A 14172-nucleotide genomic window follows, 5' to 3' on the forward strand; every position below is an offset into this window, starting at 1 on the left:
GTAGATGACAATTGTACAATGATTGAGCCTTAAGAATCTTCTGCTACATAAAAATAAATGAATGAAAAAACTTTTCTTAAATCAAATTTAGAATATGTTCTAAAAAGTTGAGTTATGACACAGCTGTATATCAATACAAGATGATGAGTCCCAAATGATGAAATTAGGGTCTTTTTGTCTGCCGGGAATAACTGGATGTAGAGTAATGTCTCCTAGATAGACGTTATATTCTTCACACACATAGTTTCATTCCCACACGTCAAATAAATAAAAAATCAGGTCTTTTTTGTCTATTGCTGATTTAGAGATCTTAACATATGTTCATACGTCTGGAACAAATGCTGCATATAGCAGTAAGAATCTATGCTTAAACTACAAAATTAGACACCAGGTACACCGATTTTGGTCTCTATACAATTATAAACGGACCCGCCCCTTCCTGCCTGCTTGATCTCAGAATTATACTGTAATCAAGGACTTCTCCAATATGTGCCACTTCATCTGGAATAACCTCCCTATGGAGATCAGCAAGTTCAATCTGAGGCCCTTAACTCAAAACTCATCTTTTTACCCTAACATTTGTTTCTTATTGGTTAATTATCTGTTTGTGTGTGTGTGTGTGTGTGTGTGTGTGTGTGTGTGGGCATCACGATATGCTTTGACTCCTTCTGAATGTTTTTTATTATGAGAGGCTTAGAAATCAGTCTTAGAAATCTGAAATAACTAATTTAAATCTGTCAAAGTAAATGCTGTAATTGAATGTTGTAAATTGTAGGACAACGCGCATTTCTGTCTGAGGTTCTCCAGTGAAACATTTTTAGTTTTTGTTTAGTTTTTTTATTTAGTTGCCATTATGTTATCTTTCCTATTTCAGTTGCCAATTTATGGCTACTGCCTCTACCTGCCTCTGCTTTCTATTTCTGATAGATATTCTGTCATTTCTGGCTTTTAGTTTCTTTCTTGCATTGTTTTAAAATATTGTAACAAATTGAGAGTGACATGTAAACCAGTGTTGAAGACAGGACTAAATTATCCCAATTATGGAGATTAAGAGTTCAGCGAAGGTCTCATGTAGGGACACTGTTAAGCCTGTCAATCATCCTCGCTACCCATGGGGATGCGTGGCACAAGTGAGGGCGTCTTGGATTGGCAGAGGGAGGGGGGGGGGGGGGGGGTGTTGTTGGTCATGCTAGAATTTGTCAAGTCTGGCTATGTCCTGAAGCTGTTTGAGTTTGATCAGACACAGTTATCGGTCGTTGTGGACTATGGGCCTGCTTTCATGCTGCAACCAGCAAGTTGCCTCGTAGCTTGGATTTAAGGAGATTTTGAATTTCTTAATGTTGATCATTAGTGGGTCTCTCTTATTCTGCTTTCTTCCATCCTCCTGCGTGAATGATGTGCTTCAGTTCGGCAAGTCATACGTTTGTGCAGCCTGTCCTTTTTTTTTAGGTCACATAGTGCAGAGGATGTGTCTTACGCTCCAGCTGTTAAGCAGCACCCAGCAGCTGCCTGACTCTCTCTTGCACACATTCTGCGTATCATTTTGTCCATGTCGTAATTTTATTATGTTGATCTTTTCAGTACACGCACATCAGTCCGTCCTGGTAGAGTCTGTCCTCCTCCGGTGCTCCAAAACCAAGGGTAAAGAGTATGATGTTTGCTGTACGGATTGCAAAAGTCCCCGAAGCAAATTTAGGATTCATGATGTGGCGCAAAAGATATTGACTTTTTCTTGAAGGACGGATGCGACGCTGTCCTGTATTGCATCAACCGGGTTCAAAAGGTTAAGGCCTTTTAAGCCATTTTCTTTCTTTCGGTTTCATTTCAGAAAAAAAGTGGCCAATGTTTTCACACTGCCCACGGAGCCCTGACGGCTACAAGCGTTATCATCAAGTGTGCGGTGAAGGGCAGGTCTGCCAATAACTGCCAGCGGGCAGAGAGGCTCCATCTTTCTAACATTATCTATCTTTCATTCCGCGGGGCCCTTTTGAATGGTTCACATTCGAAGGGTAAAGCAAAGTCCAGCCCACTGAAACAAGCTGCAAGTGTACAAATAAAAAACACTGCCAACTAAACTTCATTGCTTGGAAGCAGGATGAAATTCTGTTTTACTGCAGAATTTAATTTACACAGAGGTCAAAGGTGTCCTATTGGGGGTGTGAGTAAATTCAGCTACAAATGTTTTGGCAAAAGAAACTTGCTTTACCACTCAACAAGAGCCAGCAAAAAGCTTCTAAGCACTTGTGACTAATAAAGGAGAAGTTAAAGTAACAGTAGTATAGTATAGTAAAACTTTTTTGAGATTGTAGGTGTTACACAAGCAAACATGGGAATGAGAGTATAGTTGTTAGGTGTTCTCTCAAAAACATTTGTCAGCATGACACCCATCCAGGCCAGTCTGCAATGACTCTAAGCTCACTGCCTCATAGAGGAAATTATTTTCATTTATTTTTTATTCAATGGTAATGAAGCAGCAAGAAAACTGCAGACGAATCCTTCCCCAGCAATGGAGTCCATGCAGCTGGATTGCGCGCTTCTCACGGTATTGCATGAAGAGCAATGTTGGCCTTTAGGCAATCGCTCTCTCACTACCACGTGCCCTTTGCCTTGCACGCCACAGCAACCCTCGAGGGTACGCCACATTGCTTCAATGTTTGTGAAAAAGTCAGTCAGCTAAACATATCTCATTTGCTTATAATTAATAGATGACAATCTGGTCAGGCTTGAGATAACAAGAAGCCTTATTATTATCGGCTCTAATGCAAAGGCATGTTATGTTATCTAAATGTTTCCATATATTTCCCAGAAATAAATGTCTCCAAAAAGATCATGCAACAGATGTGCATGAAATAGAAACCAAATTGTAAATTGTAAGGATTGTCATGTCTGACATGTCATGTCAATTATGTTAATCAAGAATATAAAATGCAAATTCATACGTTTCGGGGAAAATCCTCACCTAAGTCTATATTTATAACGTTCCTGATAGCCAATAATAGGAACGCACCAACATGAGAACATTTCTAATCACTTCTGTACCACATGACTTAAACAAAGTGGTCAAACCAGCTTCTTGCCTTGTTGCTCATGTAGTCAAAGATAGAAATAATGACTTCTAAACATTTTATTATAAAGCTCAGAAGAATGCATTGTGGTCCAAGGTTAATGCTAGTGGGGTTATTGTTAACATCCTGCACCAGAACATTGGTGAACAGGACAACAAAATGGAAGACATAGTACATCGACAGTAGCTGTTTTTCAGTGCAAGAGTGTTTTTTTTCATTTCATGCTCCTCCTCCTTAATTGACTCGCCTTCTCACGGCTGGTTGACTGACTTGATTGAGAGACTGATCTAATGCCAGGCTGCCACAGAGGTGGTGCAGATCAGAAAAATATGAAGTACCACATTATGGGTTCATTCACCTGCAAAACAGAGATGCTCCTGACAGATATGTACCTGCACAAAATAAATGACACACTGGGAGCTGCTGGAGCGGAGTGAAGGGGGACAGCGGATAAATATTCATTACACCATCACTCCACGTTTGCAGGATCTGGCTGTTTTTGTATTTTCCTTTTATTAATGTTTGTATTCAATTCACATACTTCTCTGTGCAGAGCAGAGAAACAGAGGTCCCCGATGGTGGTGGTCCAGTATCCAATAAGACACAGTGTGCCCGCATGCACCGCTTTACCTGGACTTCTCCCAAATAAAAACATTTTCTGATCAGATTAGATGAGATTGGTTTAAAAGTCCACCTCAAGGGAAATTTGTCTTTGGCTTTTCCCAAGTAGAGCTCGGGTAAATATGATACACATTGCACATAAAAACATACAGTGCACAAAATACAAAAAACAATGGTGCAAAGCTGCAAGGCAGAAAATAATGCATATGAATAATAAAAGAGCATTTATAATAGAATAATAAGTGTTGAATTCTGGGTTTCAATGCCTGTGCAGCATTGTACTGTAAATAAACAACTTATCTGGTGTCAGCTGATCCATCGGACCCTAAATCCGAAGCCAGATGAGTTCATCTAAAACTTCATTGCAGTGGATGCAGTTGTTTTTATCTTTAGCTTATCAAAAAATATTGCAAAATAGATTATTTGACTTGCCAATTCCTCCTCTGCAGTACCAACAATGTGTTTTGCTATTTGCACTCGAGTTGCTTTACTTTGCTTTACTAAGTTTAGTAATAAAAATCTTTTTCCACACTTTTGTATACAATTGCAAGTATTATTTGTGTCTGATGCACCTCCGCTACGGAAGCTTAAACACTTCAGAAATTGCAGATAGTCATTTGGCATTATGTTATATCTATATGTGTGTAAAAATGTGGATTTTATATAATCTCCCATTAATCTTTTTCTAAGACATTGGCTCCCAAGTGTCTACTGTGAACATCGTTCTCACCCCTGTCTTTGTTATATGGGGATGAATTGCTTCCAGGGGGACACTCCTCTACCCTTTCCCTCCTTCTGTCAAGACCAATGATGTTTGATGGACAGGACCAGGGACGGGTCAGTGTCCCATTAGACCTCACCCAGACACAAAGGCTTCTCCTGAGTCACCGGGTGACAAAGACACTAACCCAGCGGGGTTCTGTTACTTTGCATATCCTTGCCACTGACCCCGTCCCTGCCGGCTTCCCTCCTCACTTCCTTCCTTATCTGTGGCCTTAAGTCAAGCTGCCAGAGGGAAGGAAATGAGTTCTCAAACCTGTCCTGAAAAGCAAAAAAGCTCTTTGCCTGAACAATGTGTAAGAGACTTATCAATTCTCATTTTAGAAGTAAATTGTAGAGGTGAAAAGGTAAATCAATAATATGTGTCAGCATTAGGAAGTTTGTCCCGGTTGCACTCTTTGTCAATGGAGGAGAAAGTTGCCAGTAATAAACAGGGTCAGGATAACCTGCGCTGCAGTGGCCCTCGATCAATGCCAGTGAGCCAATACAGATTTCCATTTGGCGTCGCCATAACCTGCTCTCATAAAATTTATAACCGCCTCATTTGTTGAATTAGCACAAATCAATATTCCTATTTAAACAGATGCTCAGATTGCTTTGTGTAATAGTGGCAAAACCCCACAACGAATTATCAGCCAACTTATAATCGGCCATCTCTGTTTGCTGTGACTGAATTGTGATAGAGCCGCTGTGCATGATGTGAAAAGTTGTTTAGCCTAGCATAAGAGTGTGTGTGTGTGTGCCAGGGCCAAGTGTGTGTGTTAGTATGTTGTGAGAGTTGGTGCATAGTTGTGTTGTGTGAGAAGGAATATTGTCGACAATATTTTCCTTTGTTGTGTGTGTGTGTGTGTGTGTGTGTTTGTTCCCTGGCTTTCGTCCATGTAATCTATTACATTGCACATAGTCAGTAAAAAACTTCAGCAGTTCACTGGAGTCCCACAAGAGCGAGTGTCGACTACCAGATTGGCAGCGCGTATTTTGCACACTGCTTTTAAGGCTCTCTGCAACCTTTTTTCCAGCAGCAGCAGGCAGCTGTTTTCCAGCTAAAAAAAAGAAAATACCTGCAGTACATTTCATACTTTAAAAAAAATAGACAAAGTCAGCAGCGTGCAGTGTTGCGTATAACGGGCAATTAGCAGCGGAGGTAGATATTTCCTTTAGAAGCTGGTGAACACTGCAACAGACTTGAATATTGGATCAGGTGGCGGGGCACATTGGTCCAAATAAATGCTATTTTTGCTTTGTGTCTGATGGTTCTGTCGATAGACGCTCGATTGAACTTTAGGTCAAAATGGTGTAATTTATCAGTGTTTGAACATTTTAACATCTGCTGTTCACAGCAGATGTTCAAATGTTAAAAAGAGAAAATGAAAAGCTGCCTAAATTGTTCCTTCCTATGGTCAAAAATTAACCAAACGTTTGGATTCTCGTTAGGATAACTTGTGTCTGTTCCTGTTAACTTTTGAAAGATTTTAATTGTATTTTCACTTTAATACAACATGTCAGATAAGTCTCAAGCTGCTGCCAATATCACACTTAGTAAATCACTACAGTGATTCATGCCAGGGGCCTAAGAGCCGTGCAGCGAGGGTATATACGCACAGCTCTGCTGCCAATTAGAATGCCTTTTGACCAACACAACACGTCTCATTATCATTCACAGCTGCGAGCGTGAATGTCTGCAAGCGCAGAGCTGCAAACATGCCATGACCTCGCCGGTTTACCATGTAGAGCCTCCCGCAGAGCAGGAGGCAAAGGTGACGCAGCCAAAGTCAGTGGTAAGCACCAGCTACCCATAAAGACAACATGGAAATATGAACTGCCTTCACATTGTAGTCAAGGAACAGCTTACATTGTATCTCCACAAATCCCACCTTCTCGGAAGTAGCTAAGCTCTTCACGGGAGGCTTTCACAAACACCCACCATTTTCAATTAATGAATGCTTTTTTTTGCACATTATCCTTTTTCTTATCGCTGCTTTGCAAATGGCTTGTTGATGTAATGCCAAGAACACCGACTACTCATTGCTCCAGAGACTGGATGCTATCTTTTATTCATTTTCATGCTCCCCGTATCCCTTTTCTTTATCTCCTTCTGACCATGTAGAGTACTGCCCTGAAGTGTGTTCTGCCATTTTTAATTCCTACTTACTGACACAGCAAAGCCTCATCTAACCACAAGCTCTGCCATAAATGCCAGGTTGGCTCTAGTTCAAAGTTTCCATTGCTTGAGCTGTTTTCCGTGATGTGTAAATGGCATTATCTGTTAGAAAGTTGATAACAGAAAGGCCATGTGATACTTTGCAGTTGTAATGTTACAGCCTGTTGGAAATTGGAAGCAGGTATTGCATGCTGACTTTGCGCCGTTACAAAACAGACTCCGCTTTCCAAAAAGCTACAGGAAGACGGGATAACAGAATAAGCGGGTGATAAGACACTTCCTCATCCCATTTTCTCTTCTGGCACGCGGGACGTTATGAGAAAAGCCCTGAAGGGTGAATTGAAATGGTAAACACGAGAGCGATGCCAGCCGGTTTTGTCAGTTGCTCCGAAGGAGGAGCATGCGAGTTCTGAGGTTACACTGCTCTCACATTAGCTGTCCTTTGTGATGTGCTGTTATTGTTTTACAAATCGATATCCATTATGGGAGAGTTTAGCAGGTGTTTTATGACCAAAAGCAAAAGCAAAGAGGTTGGTCTTGAGGGTAAGGGGAGAAAGTGAAGAGAGAACTTTCTATCCTCAAGGTGGAGTTTATGAAAAAAGGGTCTTTGAGTTGCACGGTGCGCACTTTCTCCACCGCCTGAGAAGTTGGTTGTACTGCTGGTGTCTGTGGGGATAAATAATGCAGATTGCCGCTGCGCTCGCGACAAGGTTGGCAATGGAACGGAGTGGCTTAAGCACACACACACACACACACACACACTTACTCCTCATTATGGCTTTATGCACGTTCCTCCACTATCTGCATGCCAAGCCGGCTTCCTGTCCGCCGTAAACACCTTCACACCCCGGAACATATTTCACGTGGCATTAAACACGTTCCGGGATTTACGTGACGTGTTGTACATGAAATGTATTTATCATTGCGCCCTAATGCACTTTCACCATGCCAGTCAATAATATATATCTTTTTTTATATTTATAATATTTTATTTCACGGCACAGCACGTAAGTGAGGCAGCGGTGGGATGCGACACGAAGGATTGCAGACATATTCATGCTCCTGGAGAGGAGGGAAAAGGAACGGGGAGAGTTGAGCATAAAAACTACTTAGCAGAGCAATTGGAACGGAAATATCAAAAGACAAACCCCCATGGATGAAAAAGGGAATCCAATCTGTCCAAATCATTGTCTTCAGTTTGAATAGTGTGTTTTTTGGTTACGTCCATAGTTTGCACTGAGGGCCGTCGCAGGGGCATCAAATAACCCTGTTTTCCAAAATGTTGGACTCTTTTCGACGCGGAAGCTTGAAAATCTTCCCCTTGGTTTTGTAAAAAAAAGGGGGTAAATATTCTCCCTATTAGGCATTCTACAGCGGATGCAACGTTTTCTCAGTAAGCTTTCTAAGACAGAATGTCTCGATTGGAAACAAAAAAGTATATATAGAATAAAAACTCTGTGCCCTGAGCTACATTCCTCTCTTCATTACCATTTGTACTCCTCACAGTCCTCGGGTTCAGACGGTGCCTCAGAAAGACTAAAAATAAAAGAGACGTTTCTTGGGTCGAACATCTTGTTCTACCTAAATAACAAGAGGGCGCTCTCCTTCTCCTAAACCACCTTTTTTAATATTAAAACGTCATGGACCTTCCGTCTCGGCCAGCGTGTCAGTCACTGCAGCGAGCAAAAGGCCTCCGGATGTAGCTGCAGACTACGAGCCGCCATCGCCCAATCATCAATCACATCACACACACCCAGTCATCATTTTTAATAAGTCACCTCCTACTGACGGCCGGTGGAGCTCCATCCCACCTGTCACAATCTGTCTGCCTCTGCCGGAGCTGATGTAAATCTGAGTAATGGGCCAGTGGCGAAGGACCTGTTGCAGCTCATAACAACCAACAAGAAAGCAACTCAGTTGAGTGGACGACATGTTTTGTCCTCCTCACGTTTTACGTGGAGAGGATGTCAGCAGCTCGTGACCTTCTTTTCTTTTCTTTGAAGAAGGCAGAGACTTTCTGAAATTTTTAGGAATTTCAAGAAACCATAATTTCGCAAGAAAGGTTCTCCTGTCGCACACACACACACACACACACACACACACACACACACACACACACACACACACTGTTGAACTTTTATATTTTATATTTTATATTCAACACACTGTTGAATTATACTCGCAATTTAGCTCCAAAATAGGCATCAAAATACCCAAATAGCTCATCAAATTTCATCAACAGTGGTAAAAAAAAAATCAATAATGGTCAACCAAAGAAAAAAAGTCTGTGATAAGTAGGTCTCCAGCATCCATTCTTTACTTACTTGTGTTAGTAAGTAGGGATTTTGGCTCAGAACGAAGAAGAATAACTCTGGGATGATAACATGCAGGAGCAGAATTTTGTTTATGAGGTACAGCAGAGACACTTGTCTATTTAATTATACAGACACTAATAAAATAAGCACTGATCTCAAGATCACAAATGATTTCAGAGGCTCAATTCAAAAGGTTTTGTAGAATTTTATATTTTGCCAGTCAAAAAAAGACTAATAACAAACCAAACAGTTTATCATGAAAATATTTCATCCAGCAGGCTGAGACTCAGCAGTGCAACGGATCTCTGGTTCAGAGGAGATATTGTGTAAAACTATCATGTTGGTTGTGTATCGCAAGGTTACCTGAAACTACGCTTTTATTTTGTGATCAAGACAAACAGGAGAGTTCTGGCGCTGCAGCACAGCATGACTATCAACCACGTGCTCCTGGAAATGAGCACACCAGACATACAGACACACATTTTATTAAACCCTGGTCCATGGATCCTCAAAATGAACACGACCTCCCTCTGAAATCTCTCACGTCCTGCTCACGTCCTTACGTCCCACAACTCAGACGAGGTGTACTGTTCTATTCACAGACCTCCTCAGAAGCAACACTTCAAAGAGCCGGATGCTCGCTTATGATGAAAGTCAAAGTGGTATTTCACAACACGTTCCTGCTACTGAGCTTCAAAAGAGGAATGTGTTATAAAAAAAAGCATACACAAGCATATTCATCCGTGCATCTGTGTGTTTTTTTTAAATGTTTTTCCTGTTTGTGACGTTGGGGGCGTTTTCCATCCATCAGTCGGTTTGGGAAAACACTCATTTGACGGAACGGTTCCATTCAACTAGTACCTCCGTTTACGAGTCAATCCAAATGTGACTGAACAGATATGTTGCTTGTTAGTGAAAAGAAGAGAAAAAGCTTACTGAGTAGCAAACAACCGTTCCGCCTTTCTGTTGGATGTTCCAACAGAACATACGGCCGCCGATACTATTAGCTGGGGTTTGATTTCAAGCGAGGCTGCTGTTTGCTGCCAACAGCCTGGATGATCAAAAGTAATTTCCTGCATTAACTGTCGCAGAGCACTTTGATAGAATATCAAAGAAGAAGGACACTCAGAAGCCATGTCCCTGTCTAAGAGGTAGATGTTCATACTTTTCCATGCACTCATAATAATGGCATCCGTGGGGCAAAAAAATGTCGGATATGGAGCCTGAGTATGACATTGAAAGGGAATAACAATAAAATGGAAAAGGTCCCTGCCGCTGTATAGATAATATTACAGCAGCAGTGAGATGACAGGTTACATGGGCAGCTAAATGTAATTGGGGAGCCATCTGCAGAAATGAATACAGCTGATCTTGCATTTCCAATATGTAAAAATTATTCGTTGTCTCCTTCCATTACAATCCATCACACGGGAGTTCTCACCACGGATGCCTTTGCTCCCCATAAATTCGCGAACAAAGCAGCCGAAAGAAAAGGGATAATGTAGATTTTGTCTTATTCAGCAGCAAGACAATTTGATAAAGTGATGGGGAAATAGATGAACGGTCACAATGGGAGAGGCTGGAAACAGATATATTTCCCCAGTTTGTCATATTCAAGCGGGGGGGACGGAGCGAGTGTGCGCGGGGGGGGGCCTGATAAATTATCACAAGCGGTCTCGGCGTGATGTGTGTACTTGTCTTTTCACAGAGAAGTAAACAAATTGTAATGTCAGTAAAAGCCTCAAATGCCTTAAAAGAAACACGTTTTTACATTTGTGTTGGTTTGCAGGAACTCTCTCGTGTGTCCTGAATTGGAGAAAAGAAAAAGGTCTGAGCTGTCAATCTCATGATTCATCCATTATTGCTTTTGTGTTGGTAGTTGACAGTGTTGACACGGTACGCTCACAGTTCATGTGATAATAATGTGTGTAACCAGTATGAACTATATTAGCGACGTCCAGTCCAGCGTGATTTATTGACATCAAATGGAACAAGTTCAAACAGTTAGTCATTGATTACATGTCTCTTACGCATACCTGTGCCTTCAAAGCCCCCCCCCCCCTTCCCTCCGGCAGGGTGAAGGTTATCTGTAAGGCCTTTGATACCTGATCTGTCATGTAGCTACATTGAGAATGCATCAATATATCCAAACGTCTCCGCCGACGAAGGTGGAGGAGACAAAGAAAAAAAAAAAAGGATTCTATCAGCCACAGAAAATGTCAACAACAGGGCAAGTACTTCCTGGGCTTCCACCTCTCACACAGAGGAGACGGACAAATGCCATGCCTTCAATCACCAGCGGCTGGCCTTTCCGAAAGCGGGGGCGGCAGAACATTTCCTTTCACTTCTCAGGATTAGGTTGGAAATGAAGAGGATCACATTCCGTCACCTTTAGCGCATCACCTTGCCCATAAATAAAGCAGGCGCCGCACTTCATCAAGGACAAAATACAGGATTTGAGAGAAACTCCCTCGAAATTTTCTGCCGAATCCCCCATCTGGCCTCACGCGCAGGTACTGATTCCGCTCATTGTGAATGCAGAGCTTGAGTCGATCGACTGACTCCGTGCAGAATGCGAAAAAAAAAAGGTCACAAGGCTTCTACCTAAAAATACATGAGAATGCTCAGAGGTGGAGAGAGAGTCCATCTGTTGGTGTATAATTCCATCTGTTCCACAGCATCGTCCCCTTTCTTTGACATTACCGTCTACCTCCAGCCTGTTCCCATGACTGGGTTTATATTACATGAGATACGCTCTACATGACATACTGAGACAGTCTGCTCGCACATTAGGAAAATATGGAATCCAACAACTTGGGAGTTGTTGGGTTTTTATGTTTTATGATTTTTTTTTTTTTTTAGATCTTTCTGGTGGTCATATATTCCTCTGGACTCGCTTCTCTGTCATTGTACTGCTAAATAATACCTAAATTTACCCTCCGGTTAAGAGGGGAAAATCTAAATATTCAGTCTTAAATGAGTTTCTATAAATAATAGAAAACCACAGAGTGGCATCAACAAAAGATGAGACCACGTGTCAAATGCTGTATAATTCCTCCTTACTTTTGAACGGTAGGCTCGTCATTATTCCTTCTGCTTTCTGGAGCAGCAATGACATGAAATGTTATATTACAAAGGCCACATATACGTCGCCGCTGGAATTCTATTTCATACGGCGTACCGGAATTATCAGCGGGTGTCTCCGTGTGCCAGCTGGACTCCTCACTGTGACATCCATTGTAATCCTGCAGAGCTCGAGCAAAGCAAGAAAAATGATTTCCTATGGAAAGTAATATTGATGCTTTTGCCACATGGGGGTAATAAAAACAATAAATAAATAACTTGACAGCTTCTTGCTGATACTGACGGGCATTGTTGTCTCGTGCATGTAGCCAGGGCAACGCGTCGACGAGATGAATAATGATCTTCATTGGAAAAGAGAATGATTAATGATGTTCCACTTGAGGCAGCACTTGTCGTGGCTGAAGAATACAAGTTTTGAGAATGAAACGTAAAATGAAGCGCGGAGCTGGAAAGAAGCGCGCTCAGCGTACCTGCGTAGCCCGCGGCTCCCTGCTGCCTGGGGCGAGCGGCTGGAGGCCACATTAGCGGCCAGCACGGCACACAAAAACACCCGCGTATTTTTGATTTATTTATTTCTCTTAACATATACGATTTTTTCAACTAAATTATTCACAGTTGAATGGTTTGAAAACATTAGGTATTTACTTTATATATATATATATATATATAAAAAAAAAATCCATCTCCTTGAGAACACCTTGTGTTTCTGCCTTCTGGGTGGATGGTCATTAATAAACAAAGAGTCAGGTAACAGTTTTTGCCTCCTTCTGTCACACCATCATCTTAATCCCGCTCACACTGTAATTGTCAAAAAAAAGTCGACGAGTTCACCGGATTTCTCTTCACGACCTTTTCAGGCGCTGTCCTCAGACTGGTGTTGTGCTTAAAGAAAGCACTCCTCGCTCAATTTTTCCTCTAATAATAATACAGGAAGTCTCGCTAAAATCAAATCTCGAAAGGGTAAGAACCGCTGATCCACTTTTCACTTCTTTAGTGAAATGGTCTTCACTAAGAGCCTTTCAGCACCTGACGTGGCGAGCTCGGTTTTTGTTGCCTTATTGGAACACGGACATTGCAACTCTCCCTCAGATCCCCAAAATAATGCCTGCAAGAGGGCACAAAGTGTGTTTTCTGCCTTTCAAACATGCCATGTTGTAAACTGATGAACAAAAACCGATTTGCATCATCCTTTATCCCACATATGGAGACGCTTTGTATTTTCAAACCCCAGTTTTTCAATACAATTTCTCATTATATTGCGCTGGTGATGCGCTGAAGGTGACAATATTCCTCATTCTATCGTACCCTTGAAAACCCATTTTAAAAGGCTGCCAACAATCACTGTGCACGAGTAATCACACATGGTCTCATGATTAAATTACTACCACAAATGCAATCAGTCATATCCTGTTTCATATTTGTCAAGTATTTTTATTTGTCTGTTAAAGGTCAAAGCGGGACATGGACAACAATAGAATTTTAAACTGAAATCTCACCATATTGATAAAATATTTCAGATTGACCGAACGTCTTGGTCATGTTTCCATAACAATCAGTTGCTCGATATGTGAAGTGATTGAGTTTGAGACTCAGCGATGTTTGTTCTTTTTCTCTTCGAATATAAAGCATAGCAGACGAAAAATATTGGTAAAGTTGGTAGTTAAGACGATTTATATTACACTGCAACGCTGGTCGAATCGGAGAAAGAAAATGAACATCTTAGATTCAGACCCAGACTTCAACTCCCTGCAGAGTGTTAAGAGGAAAGATGGTCAGATTGCTGAGCTTCTGATCCTGCAGAAACCATTTAGAAAACACTTTCTGGACCACTTTCACAGTAAGAGCCGATAATTACTTACGTTGGAAGATAAATTGAAGTGTTAAGTAGTATTAGTGGTAGATGGTTGAGAGGGTGCTCTATTTTTGTTCCACTATTTCCACAAAACTTGACCCACTAAATCCAAGCGGGGGACATTTGGTCAATCAATCTACCATTGATTTACTCCCCAAGAAAAGAAGTACTACAGTTTCTCTAAGGCGAGGAGAGAAACAGCCTCAATGCGTCCAGTTCGCCAACAAGCAGAAGAACGAAGGAACTTTATGTGCCGAGTTTAGAGAAAATTCAAGTTTGAACAGCCACGTGGTG

At 41.5% G+C, this 14172-nt stretch overlaps 1 protein-coding gene across 3 annotated transcripts in view; it reads right to left on the reverse strand.

Annotated features, from left to right (window-relative positions):
* asic2 (acid-sensing (proton-gated) ion channel 2) overlaps positions 1 to 14172 on the reverse strand; it is a 250903-nt gene that overhangs the window by 70180 nt on the left and 166551 nt on the right. The gene's annotated exons all lie outside the window — the stretch shown is intronic.

This window comes from Gasterosteus aculeatus, chromosome 11, assembly GCF_964276395.1.
Source record: "Gasterosteus aculeatus chromosome 11, fGasAcu3.hap1.1, whole genome shotgun sequence".
NCBI lineage: Eukaryota > Metazoa > Chordata > Actinopteri > Perciformes > Gasterosteidae > Gasterosteus > Gasterosteus aculeatus.